This window comes from Falco punctatus, assembly GCF_963210335.1.
Source record: "Falco punctatus genome assembly, chromosome: 5".
NCBI lineage: Eukaryota > Metazoa > Chordata > Aves > Falconiformes > Falconidae > Falco > Falco punctatus.
Window position 1 is genome coordinate 91,147,229 of NC_137584.1, and position 25,233 is coordinate 91,172,461.

Below are 25,233 nucleotides of genomic sequence, written 5' to 3' on the forward strand. Positions count from 1 at the left end.
AGGAGTGAACTAAAATGTCCTTTCTCCCACAGTGCAGTTATTGTGCCTGTTCATACAGCTAACTTTTCAAGACAGGGGCAGTGCCAAGCAAAACACAGCCCTTAAAGAACAGTAACACAATAATCAATGTCCTGCATTCATTGGCATCAGTTTGCAAAAGTGATTTGGTGGTTATACAGAGCTGTGGGCCCAAGGCAAGAATCTTAGAGGGCCTTGGGTTTTCAGAGATGTGGAGAAATCTGCTTTCATATGACGAAATTACAGATGGTCAGTAAGATAAATCTATATTTTATTTCCCAAACAAAAAGATTAAATAAAATCCTGAAGCGTCTTATATTCAGGACTGGGAAAATAAATGAAGGCAAAAGGTATTAATCTAAGAGACATATGATTAAAACAAATCTAGGAAGGACAAAAGTTAAAAACCTAGAGACAGTTACAGTCTCATTAAAGAGATAATGAGTTATTATCAGGATGCTTCTGTAAACCCAGTGCATTTTCCACAAGGTGCAAAGTAACTGTCCCCCAGGAGTACAGCTCTTACATGTAACACTGAGCAAAGGTATTGAGCTCTGCTCCCATGTGCTGGGCACTGGCTGGGTCCCACCACACGGTTCAGCCAGACTGGTGCTACTCAGAGCTGCCTCCTGGCTAAACAGCACAGCCCATGCCACCCACCACATGCCCTGAGCGGAGCTCAGCCAAAACCCAAGTGCTTGAAGGGCTTCTTCCTTTTCTAACTCACGTGTGTTCATGAACAAGTAATTATGTTTACCTTGGAAACTACTTCCATATTTCTTGTGCGTTCACTAATTTCATCTAGGTTGCTAATTTAAGTGCTGTGGATCACATGGGAGAACTGGTAATACGGATGCTAAAAGATCCATTACTGGTTGATGTTAGTTTCCCCCCAGTTTCCACTTAAGCAACACTTTAAACTAGGTCAGAGCATTAATTAACTTTTGTATGAAATCTCTCCTCAGCCCATCCTGTCTCCCATTGGCTAGTTAATTAAAATCAGCACCAATATTAGGCTGCTACTTTGCAGCAAAAAAACCTGCTATTAATTATCCTTTGGAGGAATAAATTAATTATGGGTGACTATGTCTTAATGCTCAGCTGCTCTCCTGTAGGTACAAGACAGAATCCTCTCTGTCCTACTTGGGTTTCCTGAAGGTAACTGGGTCACAGGAACACATGCCTTGGCTTCACCCTTTGCTGTACTCCAGCTTGACAAATCATTGTGGAAGATAAATCTCCTTAAAACAGAGGCTAGTTTCGTTTCTTCCAGCTTTCTTCTTGAAAACTGGCTCCCTGAGCACCTTACAAGGACAGGGCTGACCTTGGAAAAGTTTGAATTCATGTTTGCAGTGAGCTGGGCTTTGCGTTCATGCAGCAGTAGGCGAGATTCATCTATCTTTACTTGAAATGCCTACTGTGTAGGCTCCTGGGTCTGAGTAAACTGAGCAGATTTTCAGTCAGTGGAGGGCAACAAGTGTGTCTGACTTGCTGCTTACTAACTCCTAAGGAAAACACCTAAACAATTCAGAATTACCCTGTTTTAGAAATCCTTTCTCCTCCCTTGATGACGAGAGGATGGTAAAGAAGATGCTTGGCTGCAGATGGATATTATGTGCAGTGGAACAAATTTTACCCTTAAAAGCAGCCCCTTCTTCCTGGGTAAAATGATGTTTGTGCCCTGTGTTGGCCCTGGGAGAAGCATGGCAAGATCATTGCCTGCTCGAGGGTCTTTTTGCCTGTGAGGTGTAAAATATCTACGTGGCTTCAGGAAGCTGTACCTGAATTCTTGCTGTATTCTATGTGAATAAGCTGTATTCTTGGTCAAGGGAACAGCCACAGCTTTTCTGAATACTCAAGAAGACAATATTATTAGTGGCTTGAACCGCACTGACCTGGGTCTGGCTGCTCCAATTCTTCTCCTAAAGTTGGCCAGCCAGGCTGCCACTCCTCCCTTGCTGTGCAAGGATGAGAAGAAAATCAGCTGCAGCTGTTTCCCGGTACAGAGAGACCATGCTTTTTGAAGTCACCCACCATGACAAGAAAATCTCTTTATGAATATAGCTGCCTTTGTTTTGTATGGCAGGAACACAAAAAGAGGGGTTGCTGAGTTTATGTCTGTGGGCTTAAATTTGGCATCTGAACCCTTTCCAGAGCTTTGAAAAAATCTGAGAAAATACAAGATACTATCACAATTTTAGATGTTAACTGCTCACAGCTGAACTCCAAAGATGTGCGGACAGACAACAAAAGCAAACAAAGGCTTTGGGGTCTGCTGGTTTTGTCTTGTTTCCCTCCCCATTGTGTGAACTTTAGCCATTTCAGCCTCTGCCTTCAGCTAATTCCTTCCCCACTGTGTATTGTATATCTGGCTGCCAGCCCTGTAACTACCTATGCAAATAACCAAATGAGCTGAGTTGTTTGCTGGGAAAAGATCTCCCTGTAACTGTAGTTTCTTCCAGTCTAGCAATTGTGCAGGCCACTCTGGGAACTGTGTCAGAAAGTAGTTACTTCCAGCAACATGGCCCTGTGGCAAGGCTTGTATAAGGCAGCACAAATTGTTGATGCTGGTTCTAGTACATGTTAGAAGCAGAGAGAGTTTTGCCAGTGAGCTCAATGGGAACAGGACTGAGGTTTTGACGAAAAATAAGCAGAATTGTTTAACTGACCATGAGATTTTGAGCATTCCTCAAAGTGGTCCTTCCCAAGTTTGCAGTCTTTCACTGGCACTTCAGCTCCGGGCAAGAGAAGCATATGGTGTTTTTTTTTAAACCTATCCCTAACTCGTTTTTGTTATCTGGCAGGCAAAATTTCAGACCTTTTCTTGATAAGCTTCCGGAAACCAAGGCATGGTTTCTCATGAGGATTGCAGGCTCCTCTGCAGGTGTACCCCAGATGCCTATTGCTTACAGGTATTATCACACCAAGTTAACACCCATGGGACCTTGCCAGTGTTGAATTACCAACTTCTGTGCGGCAATACTTAGGCAAGAATCCGCTTCCTCTTTTGGGATAGGTCTGTGCCACTCAACTGGCAAAACAGTGTTGATGTTGACTGGTTCTTTAGAAGTATGCCTATAAAATGTCACTTATTTCCTTACCGGTGAATTTAAAAGGTGAAAAAGGCATTTCATGCTTTGGATGTATGAAGAAGAACTGAAGAGATCAAACAGGATAACTTAAAAGGTAGTAAACTCAGAAACACCAAGGCAAGCAGATAGGCTGAACTGGAGATTAAAAGGACAGATGTATTGGAGGTTCTTCTCTAGATGGCCATCAGCACGGTTTCCCTGCAGCTGAAGGAACTCACCTGTGTTGCACCAGAAAACTCCCAGCATTTGAAGGTGCGCATTTTGTGCTGACAATACACTTGAGTCCTAGAATCAGCTACCGTTTTCTCAGTTCTTCACGTATATCTGTTACTGGCAGCATTCAAAGGAATATGCCTTCATGCAGCAGCTCTGGACTGACCACCACAAATTTGCAATCAAATCCAACATTTTTGTCCTTACTAAGCCCTTCCCACTGGTAACTGAAGTCCTAATGCAAACATTAGTCTTCTTCCTTCCTTCTTTTCCTCTCTATAGAAAATTGCTGGCAGTTTTTATGAGTTTGTATAAATACAATCTCCTTAAGCAGAAAGAAGACGGTATTTTTAAACCATATTCTAAAAAAGCAGTCCCTTAGGAAAATCTGCAGCATTGCTGCACAGCAGAGATCTGCTTGGGGTGAAATAGTGCTCAGTACTAGGACTTCAACCCATGTGGGCCATTAGGTAGTGGTAGGTCTTTGCAGCGGCTGCCTGTAAGTCTCTGTGAAACAGTGGAGACACCCAGCTGCCTGCTGTCACATCACTGGAGACATCACTGCCTACAACTCATATTCTGGTTGCTTTTCTTAAGCCCACAGAGCACAGTGGCCAGGATGCTGCTCTCACGTGCTGGCCCAGCACAGCTGGAGCCACAGAGTCCAAGAGCTGGATTCAAGTTCTGAGATTTCTAGGAGTGGTCTAATGAGATTTACTGAGCTTTCTGCGTTCTAAAAGCTGCCTAAGTTGCCATCCCAGCTTTCTTTTTACATTTCAATGTTTGTGTACTTTTCTCTGAGGAGCAGGTTGTTTTGTTTGTCTACACCCTTGCTCTACAGGAGCAAAGGCATCCAAGGGGTGCAGGTGGCCTGACTGTGGGGTGAAAAGAGTAAAAATATGATGAAAAGAGTGAAGCTACTATTAAGGTCCATAAAGGTACACTCCTCTATGGTGCCATCACAGCAAACAATATGCATGTTTAATATTGAGAGGAAGGGGCATGATATGCGCTATGGTATGTGCTGTGACGCAGCACTGGGATTTGAAATGATCGCGTCTTGCTCCTGGATGAAAAGCAGAACACATTCCCCTGGTGAGCCAGGCATTTCATTTGCATTTCTTTGTCTGTTGAGCAAATATATAACATGGAATCTGAGACAAGTGCTTTCTTTTTCCAGTGATTTTTACAAAATTCTCTTTACATTACAAACTCAAAATTTTCTTTACGTTACAAACTCAAAAGTTGTTCACCACTTTGACAAATGAGTAAGAAAACGCACATTTTGGATTGAGAGACTTGTCTTAGGATTTTTTTTTAACTTGTCCAGGAAAACCGCTTCTTCAATTTGAAGAATATTCTGCCTATGCCCTGTGGTCTTCCCTTATCAGCCAGACTTCATAACCCATGCTTTCTTTGCTATCCTTATCTAAGATACCGTTGTTGTTATGTTAGATAACTTAGAAATGCAAAATATGATGTGGCATTTTGTCTGGGAAAATAATAAAGCCAAGCCTATTCACTGCAGTATGAAAATGATTGAAGACAAATATAGCTCCTTCCAAACTCTCAGCTCTCCCAAACTCTTCAACTGTTTCCCAACTTTATCTGCCTTTGTGCAAGATTTGATCACACCACAGGACATAGAAGACACAAAGATTAGACAACTTTAGAAGGAAAAAACAGTTATAAACCACTGATTATCCTAGGGCTTGCTCTTCTAACACAATTGCAAGGCAATGGCTGATGCAAGCAATGATAACTACTTCCTCTTGCCTTTTGAATACAGGCAATTGCCATAGACGTGATACCTCACTGTTCATAAAGTAGTTCATGTTTATCTGTTTGCACACTGAGATATGAAGCACCCAAACGTCAGAAAATAGAGTTAAGATATAACTATTGTTAGATTTCTATTTTCTAAATTAATCATCAATAACATAGCTTATGCTAGTGTTAAATTTAGACACAGCCATTTCTGGCATCCTTCTTGTGTTCTGGAAAAGACACGGTCATTTAGGTCTACCTGCTTTTCCAGATGTAGCCCATTCTTGTGGTGTCCAAGCCACATTCTGAAATTAATTACATCATCTTTGCCAGAAGATATTACTCCTGAACAAATTAATTTCTCTGTCTCTCTAGAACCAGTACCACCTGCCCAAGTAACTGCATAAAAAGTGGGAGTTGGTGGAGCAGGGCTCCACTCCATATCTCCCACATGTTCTCACTTCCTAAACACATCCTCTGCTGACATTGTGGGCACAGATGGGAAAAGTAACACTTCCCTGACTGAACAAACCAGCGGGGGGTTTCTTCTGCAAAGGGAAACCTGCACCAGCTGGCCCTGAGATCACACAGTCAGAGGGGTTCAAGTGGGAAGGGACTTCTGGGGGTCATCTGGGCCAACACCCCTGCTCAAGCAGGGCCACCTAAAGCTGCTTACCCAGGGCCATGTCTAGCACTGCTCACGACAGATGGAGAACGGCTGCTTCAACCTGTACAAACATTGGAGGGAGTCCAAGGTGCCAAATAATCTGGCACATTTCAGCCTGATTACATTGATTTCCTTCACCTCCCTTTCCACATCTTCTCTGCTCAAGCTGCTTTCGTCTTGGGCACAGCTGGCACAGCACAGGCACAACAGTTACCCTGTGGGGAAGAGGACAAAGAAATGGGTAGCATGCTCTGGAGGTGACAGAGCCGAAGGCTTTGCCCCTGATGTGTGTGTGAGGTATGTGAGGCTCAAGGGAAGGCTTTGTCTTTTGCCACTGGAGCAGGTCACACTCGGTTCCTGCTGATCAAGCCTGACGCAGTTAGGGCCTTTGTCTGAAGCCAGCGATCGGAAGGCATTGTAACCCTCAGCATTCAATCGTTTTGCAAACCCTGGCATCAAAGGAATATATTTGCCTGACACTTCTGCACCTTACCCTGGCATTACGCATGTGACACCAGCCCTCTGCGGTATTGATCAAATTATTTGAAACTGTTGATGGAAAAACTGAGACTTCACCCCTTGAATCACTTCCTGGGAAAAGGTTCAGAAGATGCTTTATGGGCCCAGGCTTTCTGGCAGGAGAGTTATTCACCCATGGCAGGACTCCCCTGGAGAAGAGGGCTGCAGGACTCGCCCCAACACTCCTCCACAGGAAACACAGGAAAGCAGAAAAATGGCTCCATATTTTGCTGTCCCATGTGTCACTGCTCTTCCCTTCCCAATACAGTGTCAGCTCTGCTTGAGGTATTAAGGAGGGAGGGTGCCTGTGGATAAACAACACCCCTGTGTGAACAAACACGGGCCACAGAGTGATAAGCGTGACTGCCCTGGAAACTGCTATGCCCTAGGAATGAAGGTCCTGGATTCAGCAAAACACGATAAACATACTAATTTTGAAGTGCATAAGTGCTTACATTGGCCTTGTAGGATTTACTGACCTGGAGACGAGGCATTTACTGACCTGGGGACGAGGACAGGGTCCTTTCCCCCATGACAACTGTGGGTACTGTCTCCATGATGTTCCCAACCCTTATCCTCCAGGAAAGAGGCGTTCAATGCAGAAGTCACTACCAGGTCTCAAGAGGATGAGAAACCACAGTATTAAAGCCTAAACTAAAGCACACTGAAGTCAACACCTGCTCATTGATGGCTATAGATGCTGGATCAGGACTTTAGCAAATAACTAATTACTTCTTGAGTTCGGGACAGCTGTGTGGAGTACTTGTAGGAGACTTGTACACATGCTTTCCAGTTAATTTATTCACACAAACAATCCTCCATTGTGCAAACAGTCCTATTAAACAGAAGCATTACAATACAATTAAGGGCTAGAAGATTAAGCCCTGAAATAAGATGCAGAGTAAAGAAAGTATGATATTGCAGCTATGAATTAATGTTTAGCAACAGGCAGACAATGAATTCAGGATGGCCGTGAGTTACATGGCTTCGCTGTCTCCTGAGCTTATGAGCAAAACTGTTCTCAGTTCAAAGCCATGGTTCTGTTTTTAAACATAGCTACTGTCCAAAAGTTATGGCTGAGGTTGTAATCTATCTGTGATGAGGCAAATAAAGGTGACAATGGCATAGGGAGCATAAAGTTTTGGCAGGAGCTTAGTGTGCAAGTTGCTCTCCCTGCTATCTTGTCAGCTAGCACCAATTTTACTTTTTATTTTTTAATGTGCTTAATTTCTTTTTGCCCAGTTTCCCAAGCAAGTTGAGGTTTACATGGCTCGGTTGTGTGTTTATATTTTTCTGCTTTCCAGTACATTCTGAATCCATCCATTGGTTCTGGACTATATTGACAAAGTGGCAAGGGCCTTTGGGATCTGTGTTGGAAGCCTTGCAGAAGACATTTTGTTCGAGGAGCTGGTGACCACAAGCAGACCATGCCTGCCCTGCCAAGCTTTGTGCTCAGGGCTTGAGCAGCCCGTACATTAGAATGAGCAGCCGCTGCGAGGGAACCTGCTGGAGCGCCCAGGGCCAGCCCGGGCTGTGCACTGGTGGGCATTATGACAGCAGTAACAGCCCGGGCTGTCAGGAGAGGATACCTGGTTTTGTTTGTTATGCAAACTAAAAGGTACCACGGCATGGGACAGAGGCAGAGCCTCTCCACAGATGGGATATGGACAGCAGCCCATGGGAAAATCCAGTTGGGGTCTGTCCCATGCTACTTGCAAGCCAGATTCCCAGCACCTGAAGGGATGTAAGATTTACTTGCTATCTGTATTCCTATTTTTATTCAATTGTACTAAACCAACTATTTTATTATGCCACTTGTTGGAATTTTCTTAATCAAGATCTGGAACAAGCCCCGCATCATCGTCCCCTTTTGCCCTCCCAGCTACACAGAACAGGATCTTAATGTCCTAGAACACAAGGTGCACAGTCAGGACAGGAGAGGGCTGAGCTCATGGGCCACTGCTGAGGGTAAGCCTGCAACACGAAATCAATCCTCAAAACACAGATGCGGGAAAGAGATGCTGACAGTCAGACTTTTTTAGCTCCATAGTCTGTAATATTTAATTTTAGAAATATCGTTTTAACTCAGTTAATAAATTTAAAAACACCTCTGAGCAGTGCAGTCATTTCGTGCAACTGTTTGAGTTGGAAAACCAAGATATCTTTGTTTTGTTTCTGTAATAGCTTGCAAAATGTTTTCCTTATTGGAATAAAAAGGATGTTCTGAATATATGTTTTTCCAGAAACATCAGCTGTGTGTGAAGGTCTTTGACAAAACAAACCATAACTACTTAGATTAGGAAATATTAAAGGTCTGGAGCACGTTGCAAAATAAAGTAAACAGAAATAAACAGGAAATAAGTGAATGACTAGCCACAGCATATTAAGGTCAGTTCCCCTTGCTTTGGATTTAAACTGTATCCTTTCCCATTATGCATTTTTTCCAGGAATTTTTCTCTCTCTTTTTTGGCAACTGCTGCTTTTCGTTTCCTGCTTTAATTGAATTATCCCCTTCTGTCCTTAAGAGAGTTTGATTATCTCTGCTCTGCAGCTGAAAGTGATGATCCCTATGCACAAGACACAAATTGTGTTTCAGAGTATGTCAAACCCTGGTTCATTTACTGTATTTTTAATTACTTTGATTTAATTCAGCCTGACTTTTGGCTTGGTTCAGGATCGTTTGCAGAAGATCCATGGGATAATGGAATTTGAAAGCTAACATAACAGTTTGTTGAGACAAGGCAGTCCACCTGTCTCAGAATCAGCATGCTCTGTTCAAAACCCTCCTAGTTTCTGGGTAAAAAAGAATGGGATTTTTCAAGTGCCTTTTAACACCCATTCCTTAAAAAAATCCTCATTTCAGTCAGCATCTATGAACCTTTGCAGATTTTGACTGCATGCACACAGTCCTGGGACCCGACACAAAAAGAGAAATCTACTGAAAGATCATGCTTGTTTCTGCTATTTGGTTCTCAGCATTCATTAATCTAAGAGACCTCACTGTGGCCTTTCAATATTCAAAAGAAACATGGAGAGAGACTTTTTACCAGGGCTTGTAGTGACAGGATACAGGGTAATGCTTTTAAACCGAAAGAAGGTAGACTTAGATTGGACATGAAGAAGAAATTCTTTATGGTGATGAAGCTGGTGAGGTGCTGGCACAGGTTGCCCAGAGAAGCTGTAGATGCCCCATCACTGGACGCGTTCAAGGTCAGGTTGAACAGGGCTTGGAGCAATCTGGTGTAGTGGAAGAAGTCCCTGCCCACTGCAGGACTAGATGATCTTCAAAGCTCCCTTGCAGCTCCAACCATGCTGTGATTCTAACTCCATTGAACAAAGGTGAATGTTTAGTCTCCAAAACATCTTTTGAGCATCATACAATCCCTTAACACAGTTCATGTTCTGAGCCCCCAGGATACTAGAACTCTGGTTTGCTTTAATAATGTTAAAAACTACTTCAGCTTTAAAGTGATATAACTATTTGTGGAGCAATGCTTTGAAGGGAAACAGCAGAAATAATTACAGTTTCATCCTGTTCTGGAAGAGAGCAAAGAACCCCCCCGCCCCAGGCTTGCCATTAATGCTAAAAGAGATCATTTCTGTGCTCTCACACCGCCTCTCATGCTTACACATTTATTTGTACTTTAAAAATATGAAAGTTTTGTAATACAATGCACAACTGGTCAAGATTCAACACTAGCAGATTTTAAAGGCAAGTACTTTTCCGCTGTGGAAGGAGGTGGGTGCTGTTTATGGAGCAGCATGCCTCTCTGCAACACAGTCCACTCAAGGTAATCGTTAATGAAATCCCCAGGAGCCTCAGACTAACCTCCCTGCAAATCAGTGGGGCTTTTTGCAGCCCAGAGAAATACAAGGTGCAACAAAAAGATGCTTTCTGCCCAAATGGTTCTCTACAGTAACTCATGCAACTCAAGTCTTCAAGTGACTGATAGTGACACAAACCAGTGCCCCATTTGCTGCCAGGAGCCCCAGTGGGAACACGCTGTGCTTCCTGGGGTGCTGGCCTGGGCTCACAATGACCAAATTCAGCCTGGGACTGCAACACAGCTCTTCCTTGCTGGGAGCCTTCCCCATGGATTATTTTAATCATTATTTCACCTGACCTCTCCACAGTGTCAGGTTCCAAAAGGAAGTGTTGCAAGACAACATGGAAGGTTATTCCTGCAGCAGTTGTTTTCCAGAGACATGCAGTTTCCCCAGATCATGAACAGTGGCCAAGCTTCATGGCTGGTCTTGCCAGCAGAGCTGCCAGCTCTGACCAAACTCACACACTGCAGTTAATCAGACATCTGTGTGCGTGGCCTGCCTGCAGCTTTGTCTGTGCTACCCCTGTGCACAGGCTTGAGATCAGGCCAGTACTTTGGCACACCTTGATCTCGTCTAGCTGAGAGCAGCTGGGGAGATTTTCAGTGCTTTTCTGTGATTCACACCAACAAACCATCTAGCTTGAAGATATCACTACCTTGCAGTAGTTACAGCCTAGATTTTGCTACTATTAGTCCTGGTACTCTTTTGTGTGTGTGTGTGCGCGCGCGTGTGTGCGCGCGTGTGTGCGTGCGTGTGTGTGCGCGTGCACGTGTGAAAACCAGCCAATAATCCAATATATTTTGTACTGTCTCAACATCTTAGCTATCATTTACATGTCTGGGGTGAATCTCATATACCAGTTTCTGCTGCTGTTAACACAAATGCTGTGCATTGTTCAGCTTTACAATGTGTAATTTTTATCACTGATCTTGCATTTTTTTGTAGTGGTTGCTCTTAATTTTTAAAGCTTTTGACTAAAATGTGAATGACAAAGTTGTGACAGGTTCGCATGGAGACAGCCACTGACGAGAACTGTCAGACTCGGCAGGAACAAGACCTACTCACAAGTAAATTTGTATTTGTAAAACAAGGTGTGTTCATCTTCAGTTACATACGTCTCTCTGTATCTTCAGAAGTTTTGAGATGGAAGTTCTTACCTACTCCCAGCAAGGAAAATGAGAGTCAGAATTGCTCCAAAAGGTTTCTTGGTTTGTATCTCATTAGCCTTAAAAAAAAAAATTTCTCATTTTTGGACATTTTCAATGCTGTGGGCAGAATAGGCACATTCTGTTTACAAGCGCTATTGGCTGAGCAGGACAGAGACAACCAAGAATGCAGAGTAGGTGTAAAGTAAGTAACATGTTCTCCTTTTTTCCTACAGAAGTCCTCTCTGAGTTCGCTCGCTGATAGCCGTCTGTTTTAAACCTGAAGTAATAAATGCCTCTGAGATGCTTCTTCTACAACTCCATTGTTGCAGCAAGCAGTGTCCTGGCAGCTAGAGGATTCACCTTCCAGCTGCTGATGTCCCCCACTTGTGCCAAGACAGCTTTAACATTCATTCAACCTATCTTTGAATTGTTTCAGCTCCCCAACCCAAGGCAGAACTAATCTAATTACAAAAATAAACAACAAACCAAAACAGAAACAAACAAAATACCCACTCTCTGACAGAGAGCTGGCATAGCTCTGTGAAAGGTTAGACAAGGGCCAGAGGGAGAACAAAGGGCAGCAGGAGTGCAAGAACAGCTGCAGTAGAGCCAAAACGCTGCAGCCAGATGCTAGACTGGCTTAGGCAAGGGACACCCTTAGCTTCTCCTCAGGCTGAGCTCTGCTTACAAGGAATTGTGTCCCTGGGGTACGGCTGCATTCCCAGGAACAACAGTGCAGTAAACCTAGGTATCAGTTCTCCTGCAGTAACCCTAATTAATACGTATAAAAAGGAAGAAATATCAGTTACAGACAGGATTCTGCACCCTTAAGGAATTTCATGTCAATAACTGAAACGTAAACATGTTTCTCTGTCACTCTTGGTATGTGCAGCAGATGGAGAAGAAATGACAGTGATAAAGGATAGGAAAAGTTAACATTTTACCCTATTGAATTTGAGGTCTCCCACTTACTTTCTCCCTATAAGTATATTCAGTACAGGCACAGGTCAAGAAATGTCAAGTCTGGAAGCAGAGAGCTTCAATGGACAACAAGAAGTGGCATATTCCTGCCCCTCTTGGGCCTTTTGGTGTTCACACGGCGGGGGGGAGGACAGTGGTGCTCCCAGTGCCAATGAAACACTGGGCACCACCACACCACAACTCCACATTATTGCTAGCCCTGGCCTGAGGCGTCCAAAGGAAGCACTTGTATCACTGCTCTTGTTATCTGGCAAAGCACAACATTCAGCTTCACATTTAATTTAAAGCACAAACATGACCTTTGAATGGCATCAGAAACAAACCTTCCTGCTGTCATAGGAAACCCCATCTCCCCTTATCTTAGGGCAGGTGTTCCTCCCTATTGTTGAGATTAAATAAACCCCAACAGAACAAATCAGAAAGAGAGAGAGAGGAAGGGAGAAAGAAAGAACTTCATCTCTGTCAAATTCCTGAGCCACTGTTGTTCTCAGTTTGCTGGCCACCCTTGCCTCTGACACAGTGAAATGGGTGCTGCTGGCAAAAGGAGCATGGAAGGTCTTGAATACAATTTCAGAGACAATGAGATGGAGATTGTAACAGCAGAAGATTTTGTGCAAGAACACAAGAGTGGCTTGTAATTGGCATGCAGGCAGAGCTAGGAGTTCACAGAATAGCACATATACATTTATATATGCAAAAGTAAAACAAAAGTTATGTATATAACCTACTATATAAATTATACAGACACATAAAACTTACTATATAACTTTGGTTAGTTATCTATAAAAAATCAAAGAAGTTTCATAACTGTAATTGACTTGGGCCAGTTTAAATGCGGTGCTTTAACGGTCTGGTACTTTAGTTCTTTACGTGTTTCACAATAAAGCTTATCCTATGCATAACATCTTTCATTTCAGAAACTGCAAACCAGCTTAGATCAAGCAGCAAATCATGCTCAGGCACCCTCAAGATTAATTATAGTATGTCTCATTTCTAATCCAAATCTCATGTCTCAAATATTGTATTAGCACCTGGGGTTTTTTGGGGAAAGTTTTCTGTTGTAACATTGTCTACCACTGGTGCAAGATGATACATAAAAATTAAAAAATGACAGAATTTTCTACAGGATAAAGTGAAATATCTGTAACTATTCTTTTCCTTGTTATAAATTTGATAATTGTTAACAGTAGCCACGTAAGACTTTCATTTTATATTTATGTTATATTTGGTGATGATCTCCACCTTTCTGGTGTGTTGCCACATTTGCTACCAGCACACCTAGTCCTTGTATTAGGCAATAGTCTCCCCTGGTCAGAGAAATCTGAGCTATTGCAAATCTAGATTAGCATTCCTCCCCTCCCTCCACACCTTTTTCTCACCTTCTAGGCTTCCCTACTGTAGGTATTTAAAAAGTTTTGAACACAGCCTTATCTTCTTGCTTAATTCTTACCACCCACTTCTCTGATGCATTTCTGTGCTCCCTGACTACTAACTCATTCACAGAGAAAACCAGATTACATTATATTACAGTATACATTACAGAGAAAATGCCATTGGACAACAGGCCTTTTCCTAATAATCCTTTCTCATAATTCTCCATGAGACTGAGAGGGGTTTGCCACGCTAATAGCAGTTCTACTGTCTATTCTTCCAGACTCTAAGAGTCACTTTTCTTTAGTGCCTGTAAATTGTCCAGACTTCACATTAGATAATGACACAGCAATACTCTGTGCCAGAGAAAAGGTCAAAGTGTGTTTTCAAGAATAAGTGATTCTACAAAAAGATAAAACAAAAGCTAACAAGATACTAAATGCCTAATGCTGTGCATTCATTTGCATGATTTTACCAGCTCTTTTTATTCACACTAAGCCATCAGAACCAGAACAACTGCAGAGAAATCAAGTGCAGTAAAGTAAGGAGCACAATTCATCTAAATACATGCAGCCTTCACCAGCTGTGAGCACTGATGTTGGTATAACCAGTTCACTGGATCTGACAATGCAAACTATGAAGGAGGAAGCAGCACATCTATAATTTCATGTTTTCAATCTTTATAACTACTTATAGTATGAATGAAGCTTCATTTGTAGGTTGAATCTATAATTCTGGCAGCTGAAGAAAATACTACATTGGCTACGGTAACAGACATAAAATGTCAAAGGTATTTCCTCGTGCCTTTTTAGTACAGGTTTGCTAGTGTATTCTATGCATTAGCCTCAACCACTTATTTCCTGCACTTGGGCAAGTATCATTGTCACTAATCACAAAAACCGGGCTGCATAGGTCTCATAGGGCTTCGTGTCTCAACTAGTACAGCCTCAAGGCTACTTACTTGGATATTCTGCCTATGGCACACAGGGCCTCCACCCACCACTGCTTCATACCCTGTCGTGGCTGGAAGCAAGGTACAGTTTTAAAGCAGCCACCACAGTGTTTGAGGAGGCTGCCCACGTACAGCATCTTTTAGCTCTTTCACTCCTGCTCAGCAACTGCATCACAACAGTATCATTGACAGAACAACAACAAAACAATTTGTCAGAGAGTACTGGCTAAGTACTAGTAATTCTTATTAAAATGCTATTGTGGAAAGGGGAAAACCTGCTTTCCAACATGTGCAGACATAGTTTAAATAGAATTTGTGTCTGCACACTTGAAATGGGTCTTGTAGCTTTGTCTTTCTGATCTCTTTGGGACTTATGCAAACTGCAACTTGATTCGACTCCAGTTACATGATATAAAACCCCCATTCCATTTGTTTTGCTATGTAAACAAGAAAAGCAGACCACTAATCTTAACTTTTTGGACAGATATACGAGAGTCTTATAAACTCATCTACATGCTCTAATTACTGTACAGTTTTATATTCTCTTAAGGAGTAGCTGAGACTTGTCTGCTGCGTCATGGCAAAGTATGACCTTATCTGATCCAACCATATTGAAGCAACTCCTTAAGGGGGGGTGGGTGGGGGGGAAAGACAGTGGCAAGATTAATTAAATGTAGACTTTTTTTACCCAAGACATAAAAATATTTCCCATCCCACCCTTTTCCTACTTTCTTTATGCTGAACACAAGCTTAATCCTCATTCTTAATTAGTTGCTTTTGTTTTATTCAGCAAGACCAAGGAGGAGCGCAGTGGAATTACTTAGAGATATAAAGTTATTAAAATTTGTATTTCAATGAAAGGCTTAAGAACAAAGCAAGACGGGGATCTCACAGGTTGAGGCAAAGCAGAAAGCAGATGACGCACCTCAACCCAAAGAGCAATCTTACTGATGCAATCATGGAAACATTAATCGTTTAGAGAAAAGAATCATAGAGCTAAACAAAATTTCTTCCCTGTGGAAAGCCTTATCAATTACAGAGTGAAACACATAATCTCTGATCTTGACAAACTCAAGTTAGTTTTTGTCGTGGTTTAACCCCGGCTGGCAATCAAGCACCATGGAGCCGCTTGCTCACTCCCCTCCATCCAGAGGGAAGGGAAGGAAGATCAGAAAGGAATGTAAAACTGAAAGGTTGAGATAAGAACAATTTAATAGATAAAGCAAAAGCTGTGCACAAAAGCAAAGCAAAGCAAGGAATTCATTCACCACTTCCCATGGGCAGGCAGGTGTTCGGCCATCCCCAGGAAAGCAGGTCTCCAGCACCAGTAATGGTGACTCAGGAAGACAAACACCATAACCCCAAACGTGTCGTCGTCCCCCCCCCCCCTTCCTTCTTCTTCCCCCAGTTTATATACTCAGCACGATGTCATATGGTATGGAATACCTCTTTGGCTAGTTTGGGTGACCTGGCTGTGTCCCCTCCTAATTTCCTGTGCCCTCCCAGCCCTCTCACTGGCAGGGCCCAAGGAACTGAAAAATCCTTGATTTAGTATAAACATCACCCAGCAACAACTAAAAACATCAACATTGTTCTCACATCATAGCCAAGACACAGCACTGTACTAATTACTAAGAAGAAAATTAACTCGATCCCAGTTGAAACCAGGACACCTTTAAAGAAAAAACTAGTCCCTGAAAGTTGCCATGAGAAATTACGATGTTTAGAATTGGCCGTTTCCCTTATTGCAGCATAGTAATTCCTATTAATGTGCTACCCAAATGAATAAATCTATACTATTTTAAGATACCCGAAGAATTAAGGAATGGTTCATTTCACAGAATTTCAGCTTTTACCTGAAATCAACCACATAAGTTTACAAGGAGAAAAGGAGAATTCTCTATGCATTTCTATTGAGCTGATTATATTAGCTTCTCTTATCTTAGTGAGGTAGGGAGATGTGCACCTTTAATAAAATGAACACATAAGTATTTCTTGAATTCATTTAGAGCCTAAATTGCAGGTTTTAGCTATAATGAATTATTGTAGGAAATGCAATAGTTTTGACTGGATACAGGCATTTTTTTGCAATAGATTAGGGCTGAAAGAGAGCAAGTGTTATACTTCCAGTTTTTAACAAAAATTTAATGGTACAATTTTGTAGCATGGCTGTCACCATACCAAAGACCCATATTGGAAAAATATAACACACCAAAGCATGCTTGAAAATGTTCAATTCTATTCCAGCTTTATAACAAATTACTTGAACTAATAAATCTTTAAAATGGGCAAGAGAAAAACAAGGAGGCAATTAGTTTTCTGCATAGTGTTTTCCCTAAGGTTTCTTCTTCCTCTTTCTTCAGCTTACTGTTGATTACACCTGTAGAAGTGATGGCTCCTAATGTTTATTTAATTACTAAGGGTTTGTAACTAGAGCAGTTCACATCTGCCTTTAACAAGATCCTCACTTTGCAACAAGCACTTTTCATCAAGCCTCCCTCCCCCTTACCCACAGGAATGGGATTCCTCTTATCCTTTTGTCTTCAAAATAAACTGCTTTTGGCTATCGTTTCCTTTAACTGCATACCTCCACCTACTCGTTTTCTCCATTACGCAGGGTACTCTGATCTTGCAGTACTCACCTAAAGACCTCAGCAATTCACAAGTATTACATACTTTCCTGGTACAGAACATGTGATATTAACATTCATTTTCCCTACAACATCCAGGGCTGCGTTGCCAATTACTTATTAACATGGCTGCATTTGCAGGGGATGAATAAATGGAAAATAGCCCTCTATTTAAATGACAGATGGAAGGACAGCATAGAGCAGCATGCTTGTAACAGTGCTAACTCTCAATGCAAGACAGAACAAGCAGTTTCTCCACATACTCAAACCACAGCTTCTTTGGCAGCTGACAAGTTGTGTAAAGAAGCAGCAAGTTACTTACCAAACTATTTATGCAAGCTTATTATTAAAGGACTGGTCATACTATCACAAATCCATAGCTCTGCTACAAAACAAAGCACAAGGCCCCTCAAAAACAGGGAGGAAAAGAGTCTAGCTTTATCTGCCAACACTTTGTTGGTTGAATTCCAGTGGGATACCCTTTTCGTTATAAAAACAGGTCTCAGGAAAGCCACAAGGTCATAGTCACAAACACAACACTAACTTTCAAAACAGCAAAGCTCCCTGGGGTCTTCACCCAATGGTCTCAGCTACCCTGAAAGAGGCAAGTGTCATGCTTAAGCTTTGTCTGCTGCTTCAAAATGCCAGCATGGGCATTCCCACATCAGTTTGCCTCAGTGCCACTGCTGTGAAGACATGTTTTTAGCTGTACCATGAACGGCAGCCCTTTTGCTCATGCAACTGGCCACACAGGCAACCAGATCTGTGCAAAGAGAGGCGCAGCTTGGCTGACAGGAGGGGGGCTCCCTGGGAGCCCCGGCCCAGGCATGTGAGGAGCAGAGGCCGCCAGCTCCTGCCACCCCACATTTCAGCGGGCAACAGAGGCCATGGCCTACTGCCAGGGCTGGGACACCTGCACAGGGAGAGCCTCAACAAAATGCACACGGGGATAGATGGCCACCATCAAATCCATGGAGACCAAAGCCTTTCCAGAAAGGCATGCTGCCTGCCCCTGCGTGCTGAAGCCACCATGCCCCTGAGGCCACAGGCTCACAGCCAGGCCGGTACCTCAGGGAAACGGGGCTGCCTGCCCCCGAGGGACCCTCACGCTCCCAGGCTGGGCACTGAGGACCAGGCCTGAGGTGTGGTGATATCAGCGGGTAGGAAGATGGTGGAATAAACCTGTCACCTCAGCACAGCCCCCGCGCGGCGCCCACCCTCCGCTCACCCCGGCCTCACAACTGCCGCCATCCCGCCGCCTTACCGGCCTGAGGGAAACGGCGCCCCGCCCCCCCGGGGCCACGGCCCCGCTCGCCCAGACGCCGGGCTCTCGAGGAACAGGCGTGCTCTGCCCCCGCCCTTCCTCCTCGCTCCTTGTTGGCTGCAATAGAAAGGCGGGGACGAAGCCCGCGTGAGTGACGCGTCGGCGAGGGGCCGTGACGTGGGTCAGGTCCCCCCTCGCCCCGGGTTCGGCCGGGGGCAGCTGGAACCGGTTGGCGGCCGCGCCGCCCCTGTCCCTGTCAGGTGGCCCCGGCAGCGGCAGGACGGGCAGGGACCCGGGTAGCGCCGCTCGCAGCCCGCACAAGGCGCTGGGACAGCCGGAGCGGCGCTCGGCCAGGTCGGTGCGCGCCGCGGCCGGGACAGCGCGGCCGGGCCGGCTGCTCTGCGCCCCTGAGGGGACCCGCGGCCTGAAGCGGCCGTTCGCGCCGCGCTGTGAGGTGCGGTGCTGCTCTCCCCGCGGGACATACCGGGGGCGGGTCGGTACTCTATGGGCTGCAATGCGGGGAGCTGCTGCAGCCCGGCCCTGGGGAGGTGAGGAGGGCGGAGCTGTCCCCGCCGGGGCCGGGCGGCTGAAGGCGGCGCCCCCCTCCCTCAGCGATGCCTTGCGTCCGGCCCGGCTCCCCTCGGCGCCGCGCCGCGCCCCGCCCCGCCCCTGATTGGCCCCGCCCTCGCCCGGCCGCGGCTTTCGAGGAAAAGACGTTCTCTTCGCCTGCCCTTCTTGCCGTCTCCTTATTGGCTGCGGCAGAGAGGCGGGGCCGAAGCCCGGGTGAGTGACGTGTCGGTGAGGGGCGGTTACATGACGCCACCTCCTCCGCGCCGCCCCGCCCTACCCCTCCCGGTTCGGCCGGGGGCAGCTGGAACCGGTTGGCGGCCGCGCCGCCCCCGTCCCCCGGCGCTGTCAGGCGGCCCCGGCGGCGGCAGGACGGGCAGGGACCCGGGTGGCGCCGCCCGCAGCCACGCACTGGGCTCTGGGACAGCCGGAGCAGTGCTCAGCCAGGTCAGTGCACGCCGCGTCCGGGGCAGCGCGGCCGGGCCGGCTGCTGCGCGCCCCTGAGGGGACCCGCGGCCTGAGGCGGCCGGTTCGCGCCGCGCCGTGAGGGGGGCGCGGGCGGCGGCGCCCTGCGGGGGCGGTCCCGGGGGCGCCGGTGGGTGAGTTGCGAGCTGAGGGGGGCGATGGCGCCGGGCCCTGAGGGGGGGCGGGGGGAGCGTGCGCCGGGAGCCGCACCGGGGCGGCTGCGGGCCCCTAGGCGGGGAGCGGGGTCTGCTGCTGGCGGGGGCTGGGGCGCCGCGGCAGGCAGCGGGCACGCCGGGCTCCTCGTAACCGGGCCCGGGCCGCCCCCTGGTCAGCGTGGCGGGCCGCCGGCCGCGGGCGCTGCTGGTTTACGCCCCCCCCGAACGCCCTGGCCCGGGGCCGTCCCGGCGGCCGCATTATGTAAGGGCCCGGGGGCAGGCGCACCGCCTCCGCCCGGCAGCCGGCCGCACTGCGGGTTTGCGGCGGGCTGCGCTCGGTGAGCGCCCGGCGGGCCCGGGGCGCCGCTCCCTGCCGCTGCCGCGGGAAGGCGCAGACACCGCTGCCGCCTTGTCTTTGAGTGGGTTTTGTCTCATAGGGACCAATAAGGCAGCTCGAAATTAACTTTGTTACGCGCTTCCTAACTAGGCTGCTGTAGTAGGTACAGGTTCATCTTCCTATTTTTTCTTTTTTCCGTTTTCCTTTTCACTCAGTGACTTGTTTTGCAGGGTATTAGCGTTCCAGTTCATTAAAGCATGCGCTTTTAGATGGAGAGTAACTTTCAAAATGTTTTGAATGAGAATTAAATAGTGGAATCATTTTTTTCATAAAAGGTATTTTTCCTTCCAGATTTTTATATGCATTTCTCTTCTAGTGCTGTTGCCTGTAAAATAACTATAGAAAATATTAAAACAATCAGAGGAACGCTGTTTATCTTAAATAGAAGCTACCAGCCAAATCTCTTAGTAAAGCTGGTTGCTTCTCAATAAAATGGATACAGGCTTTGAAAACCCTTTTTAAAAAGTTGCTCGTTGTTGTATGGAAACCTGTGGGGAGCATTATGAGTGTTATTTATTCACATCTTTTCTAAGTGAGGAATATTACTGTGATCATGAAGAACTGCCTGGTTAAGAACTTGTGAGCAGCAGGTTAATAACAAACAATGCTTCAGCAACGAGAAACCAAACAAAAGCTGTTCTCGTCTAGTTGCAAACATGCCCCAGCCATTTCCTATCTTTTTCAAGAACTTAGCAAACTTTTCTGTCTTATTTATATCCCAGCAGCTTTGCAATGTGTGTGGGTATTTAGGAAATGCTGAAAACCATTAAAATCTTGTTATTTAAAACAGAGTAGATGCATTATAAGTAAACATTGTCAGATAAGGGATCTTGAGTCAGATTACCAGGGCTGGCTTAGCCCTGCAAATGGGTAGTTAAACTGATATTGGAAATAGCATCTTAAAAATATTTTTCTCTATTGTTGTATACTAATATCTTGCTGTTTCAGAAACAGTACTCTGTCTTTGGTGCTTTCTAAATATTGGCATAACCCTATTGGTAAAATTCCCGCCTTTGAATCAGCAGCATGTTGAAATCTTGTATGCAAGTTTGTTTTCTGTCCAGTGTTAATACTGCAATGCAGTATGAGAGAGCTGCTGACTTTGTGGCTGTCCTTTCTCATGCAGTCAGGGTGCAGGGGGAAAGGAGGGAGCAGGAAGAACCTTCTGGTTGTTTGGGTGAAGATGAAGGAGTTGATGCTGTAGTGCTGTTTATAAAAATTCTCCTCCAGTTTTTGGAGTAAATGTCCTGACAAGTGTATCCTCTGACACTGTTCTAAATTCCAGGTGTTAGCAGTTATTGTAACTATTGTTATTTAATTTTATTACATCCCTAATTTGTATACCTAATAGACTATAGTATTCTGATACATTGTTAGGACCAACCACAAGCAACAACATCTGTTCTTCATGCTGTAAGTTTGATTGGGTTGGAATAGGTATCATTTAAATATTAAAGATATAGCCTGAAGTAGCACAAGTTGGTATTTTTATACTCAGGAGTCTAATGTTGTGAGTAAAAATGACAAAACTGTGTCTTAAAACAGTTTTGTGTGGTTAGCCTCATACCTCGTCTTTGCTCAGCGCAGCACCAGATCTGACACGTGGTGGATTTTCTATCGCTGCATACAGCACAGCTTTCAGGAAGGTAAAATATAAGTACAGCACCTTCTCCTGTAGTGCATGGTCATGTTCAAACGCAGCTATCCTGAGGGAGGTTGCAGGCAGCGTTGGTGCCCTGCGTCGACCCCGCTCTTGCCAGCTTGTGCTCTCAGCTGTTGAGTGACTTGGCTGGGACCGTGGCACCTTTCCCCTGCTTCAGGCTGGAGTTGGACCTCTCCTTGGTGTTCATAGGTCTCGTGAGTCTGTACTTTTAACTGCAGAATGTCTGCTTGAAATCAGAAAAATAAAAGCAAAAATACTGCAGCCTTGATCTTTACATGCAAAAAAAGTGGAGTGATATTTTGAAATAATTGAGCATATGTTTACTTTTGCAGTACCAGCAGTCTGTGCTGTGGTCTGTGATGAAATGTGTGCTAATGGTATGAAAGAGCCTGTTTGCGCACACATGGTCTGTATTTTTCTACAGATAACTGAGCCCATTCAGTAATGTAGTGGTTAAAAATATTCTTATGTTAAGAACCAGCTGTTTGAAAGTATTACAGTGCATTCCAGGAATATCATGGCACCTAGGTACCTAGCCGCCGCATTTTAATTGTCTGTTTAATTACATTTGAAAAATTCCATTAAGTACCTATAAAAAAATAATTTACCTGGCTATCTTAAAAAAAATAATAAATCACCCATTAGAAAGATACTTGCGTAAGCTGTTTTTGACCCTCATTGAAAAGTTATCCAGTCATCCTTAAACAGTGTTACTCAAGAGAGAGTTTTTGGTTGATAGCTTTTACATCAGAAATTTATACTGGTAGTTTATTAGATAGGGTTTTGGGGCAAGGTATGTTTCCATTGGAGTGCTTTTTTATTATCAGCATGGTGCCAGATGCTGATTAACTTCACTGGACTAAGTCCACGCAGAGGGTGACAGTCTCATGTGATCTGGGTCATCTAGTTTCTTGGAGCTTAAATGAAGTTCTTTGAGTTCACACTCCATTAAATGCATCCTAGAGAGGATAGAATTTGCAAAACTTTGGATCCCTCTCATGTACTGGAAGAGCAGTGTTTTGCTTCTCATTTAATCTTGAAGTTATTTTTGTTATGAGTTCTGATTATTCTCAATAGAAACCTTCCCTGCAGGACCCTCCAGCTTAGAAAGCCAGTGTAGAATTTCCTGAGGCTTGGTCAGTTTGTCTCCCCTCTCTTCCTCCATTAGATTTCAATACATTTTTTTTTTCCTTCTACTGCCAAATAGAACCAATCATTCTGCAACCCTTACAGCCAACTCACAGTTGCTAAACTCAGCTTTTCTATCTTAATATAGTTGCCTAAAGTGTTTCCTGCCTAATTTTGAAAGCTTTCTGTCCGTACAACAAACACAAAGTTCAGGGCCTTCAGGCTTGTAAGTCTCTTCAGTAGAAAAAGATGATGACATTGTATTTCAAGCCTGTCTCAGACATTGCCCTTAGAGCATTAGAAGTCAGAGCCTTGCAAACCTATTTGTGTTGCTATTAAAAATCTCACTTGTATTGTGAGAGAGCATGTCATCTGGCTTTGAGTGCTATGAATTTTTATAAGTCTGGAACTTGTTCAGTGTTTGCAAACTAGGTTATTACATTGCAGCATTGTCCCAGATTACTTGGTGTGTATTTATCTAAGCCTGAAATATTGAGTATAAGATAATGGGAGAGCAAACAACCAGTCCTCTTAAAATACATTGGAAAGGTTAAGGAAATTGGGGGGGGTGGGTAATAATCTACTAAAGCTGAAGGGTCGTGAAGGGGTTTTATATGCCACCAGACCTGTAAGCCAGAAGGTTCAAATGAACTTCAAGCTTGTAATTGTTAAATTAATTCCATTTCCTGATACATTTTGACTACAACAGAAAGTTATGTTGGTTTTCCCCATCCATGATGACATTTGCTACCTCATTTTAGAGGAAAGCTGTGATATTTTGTGATACATTAATAGTTGATTGTGTTATACCAGAAGGAGAGTCTGAAATGTTGTCTTCTCTCTTCTTCCAAGTGGCTTTAGGGGTCCACAGCTCTTTGATTGCCTCTTCTAGAAGCGCCCTTCTTGAATCAGGAGGGGAGAGCTTGGGTTCCCTATCACTTAGGGAAGTACTTAACTCCTGTCACTATTATACTCCTTCAGGTGCCCATGAGGGGGAGAAAATTGTGAAAGGAAAGCTTTACAGGCAATATTAGAACAAGGGGTTCATTTTCTCTTCTGTTGAGCATGCAGAATACTATGGCTAAAATCTTTGTTGCTTTTCTTTTGAGTATACAAAGGCAATGAAGTTCTAAGATTCCCATTTGGTTTTCCTCCTAAGACCACGAGGAGAGCTTTGTCTAGCGGCAGGGGAACCAAGGTTTACATGTGACCCTACCTACTAGGCTGTGTATCTTGCCCTTGCTCTGGAAGCCTGGCAGACAGCTTATTTTATACAGGGAGGTTGGTCGGTGGGCAGGGTTACCTGAGGCAGGCTGTTGAAGGCAGGTCAGCACAGCCCCGGGACTCAGAGTGCTGCTGGCTGCCGTGCAGTCACCACCTCCCTGGGGAACCCGCCGAGATTGTGAAAGGTAAGGGTTTGCTTTGTGATAGGAGAAGAGCGTGAGAGAGACTTGAACTGTGACATGGTGGGGGAAAGAACATGTTTCTGTTGTAAAAGCAAGAATCTCTGGGTAGAGAAACACTTTTTTGTTTGTGTGTTGTGTTTTGTTATGAAGTGCTGATACCGTTGTGTGAATGTCTGCCTGGGTGAGGTCTCTTTCCCATGAGGAAATGACTGAGATTCAGGTGTTCACTGCTTGCTTGCATGTAGTTGCAATCCATAAAAAAAGGGAAGAATGGGACACAGGCTGAGGGTCAGTTGTTTGCATGCATGTAGCTGCAACAGATGTGAATTGAGCTTTAATACTTTTGAACGCGAAACTTATTTAAAAATTGTTATCGCCCAAGGAGTTCTAGTTTGTAAATCTGCTTTGTTGACTTTATTAATATTTGCTGATTAGGAAGCATTTAACATTTTTTTATGTTAACTGTTTTAACTTGTTTCAGTTCCTATAACCAGACCGTTATGACCCCTCTGAGCTGAGGATTCTTTACATTCTCCTAAATGGTTTATCTTTACAGGTGTGGGGAGCAGAGAGGGGTTTGTTATTGTCAGCTTCTTCGGTGAGGCAGTGCTCAAAATCTGAGGGAAGGGAATGTAGGGTTTAAAAGGTTGCCTGACACCTACTGGCCAGAGGATTTGACTGTCTAGGGTTTCTTGCCGTTTCCCTCTGGGAATTAAATTACTCCCTCTTCTTCGGCATCAGTATGCTTTTTTTGCCTGTGGCTGCAGTTCTGCCAGAAGAAAAATCTTGCCTGTGTTTGTTGACGTAAACTAGAGTTTTTCTTCTGATATACATCCCTTGGGCAGGTTGAGTAGGTCTTTGAGATAAAATACCTTTAGAGCAGAATTTTGACAACGCTACAAAGTTAATCAAAATCTCCTTACAATTAACTGTTGTTACATAGAAAAGCAATATTCTTTTGCTAGGCTTTTTAGAAAAGCCCACAAATGTCCTGCAAGTAGG

The 25,233-nt window shown here is 44.6% G+C and overlaps 2 protein-coding genes across 14 annotated transcripts in view; one reads left to right on the plus strand and one right to left on the minus strand.

The window, feature by feature from the left end:
* CHGB (chromogranin B) overlaps nt 1-18,586 on the minus strand; it is a 111,614-nt gene extending 93,028 nt beyond the window's left edge. For 2 of the 8 annotated variants that reach the window (XM_080388574.1, XM_080388589.1), the window contains exons 1-2: nt 18,451-18,551; nt 17,730-17,781 (exon numbers count right to left, since the gene is read on the minus strand). The gene's annotated coding sequence lies outside the window, so the exon portion shown is untranslated. Of the gene's footprint in view, nt 1-17,724; nt 18,403-18,450 lie in introns of those variants that run through there. The other 6 variants (XM_080388573.1, XM_080388588.1, XM_080388577.1 and 3 more) reach the window with 3 other exon arrangements.
* An 84-nt stretch (nt 18,587-18,670) lies between these two features.
* Nucleotides 18,671-25,233, plus strand: part of GPCPD1 (glycerophosphocholine phosphodiesterase 1) — a 46,837-nt gene continuing 40,274 nt past the window's right edge. For 3 of the 6 annotated variants that reach the window (XM_080388601.1, XM_080388602.1, XM_080388603.1), the window contains exon 1: nt 19,273-19,464. The gene's annotated coding sequence lies outside the window, so the exon portion shown is untranslated. Of the gene's footprint in view, nt 18,805-19,271; nt 19,465-25,233 lie in introns of those variants that run through there. The other 3 variants (XM_080388599.1, XM_080388600.1, XM_080388598.1) reach the window with 3 other exon arrangements.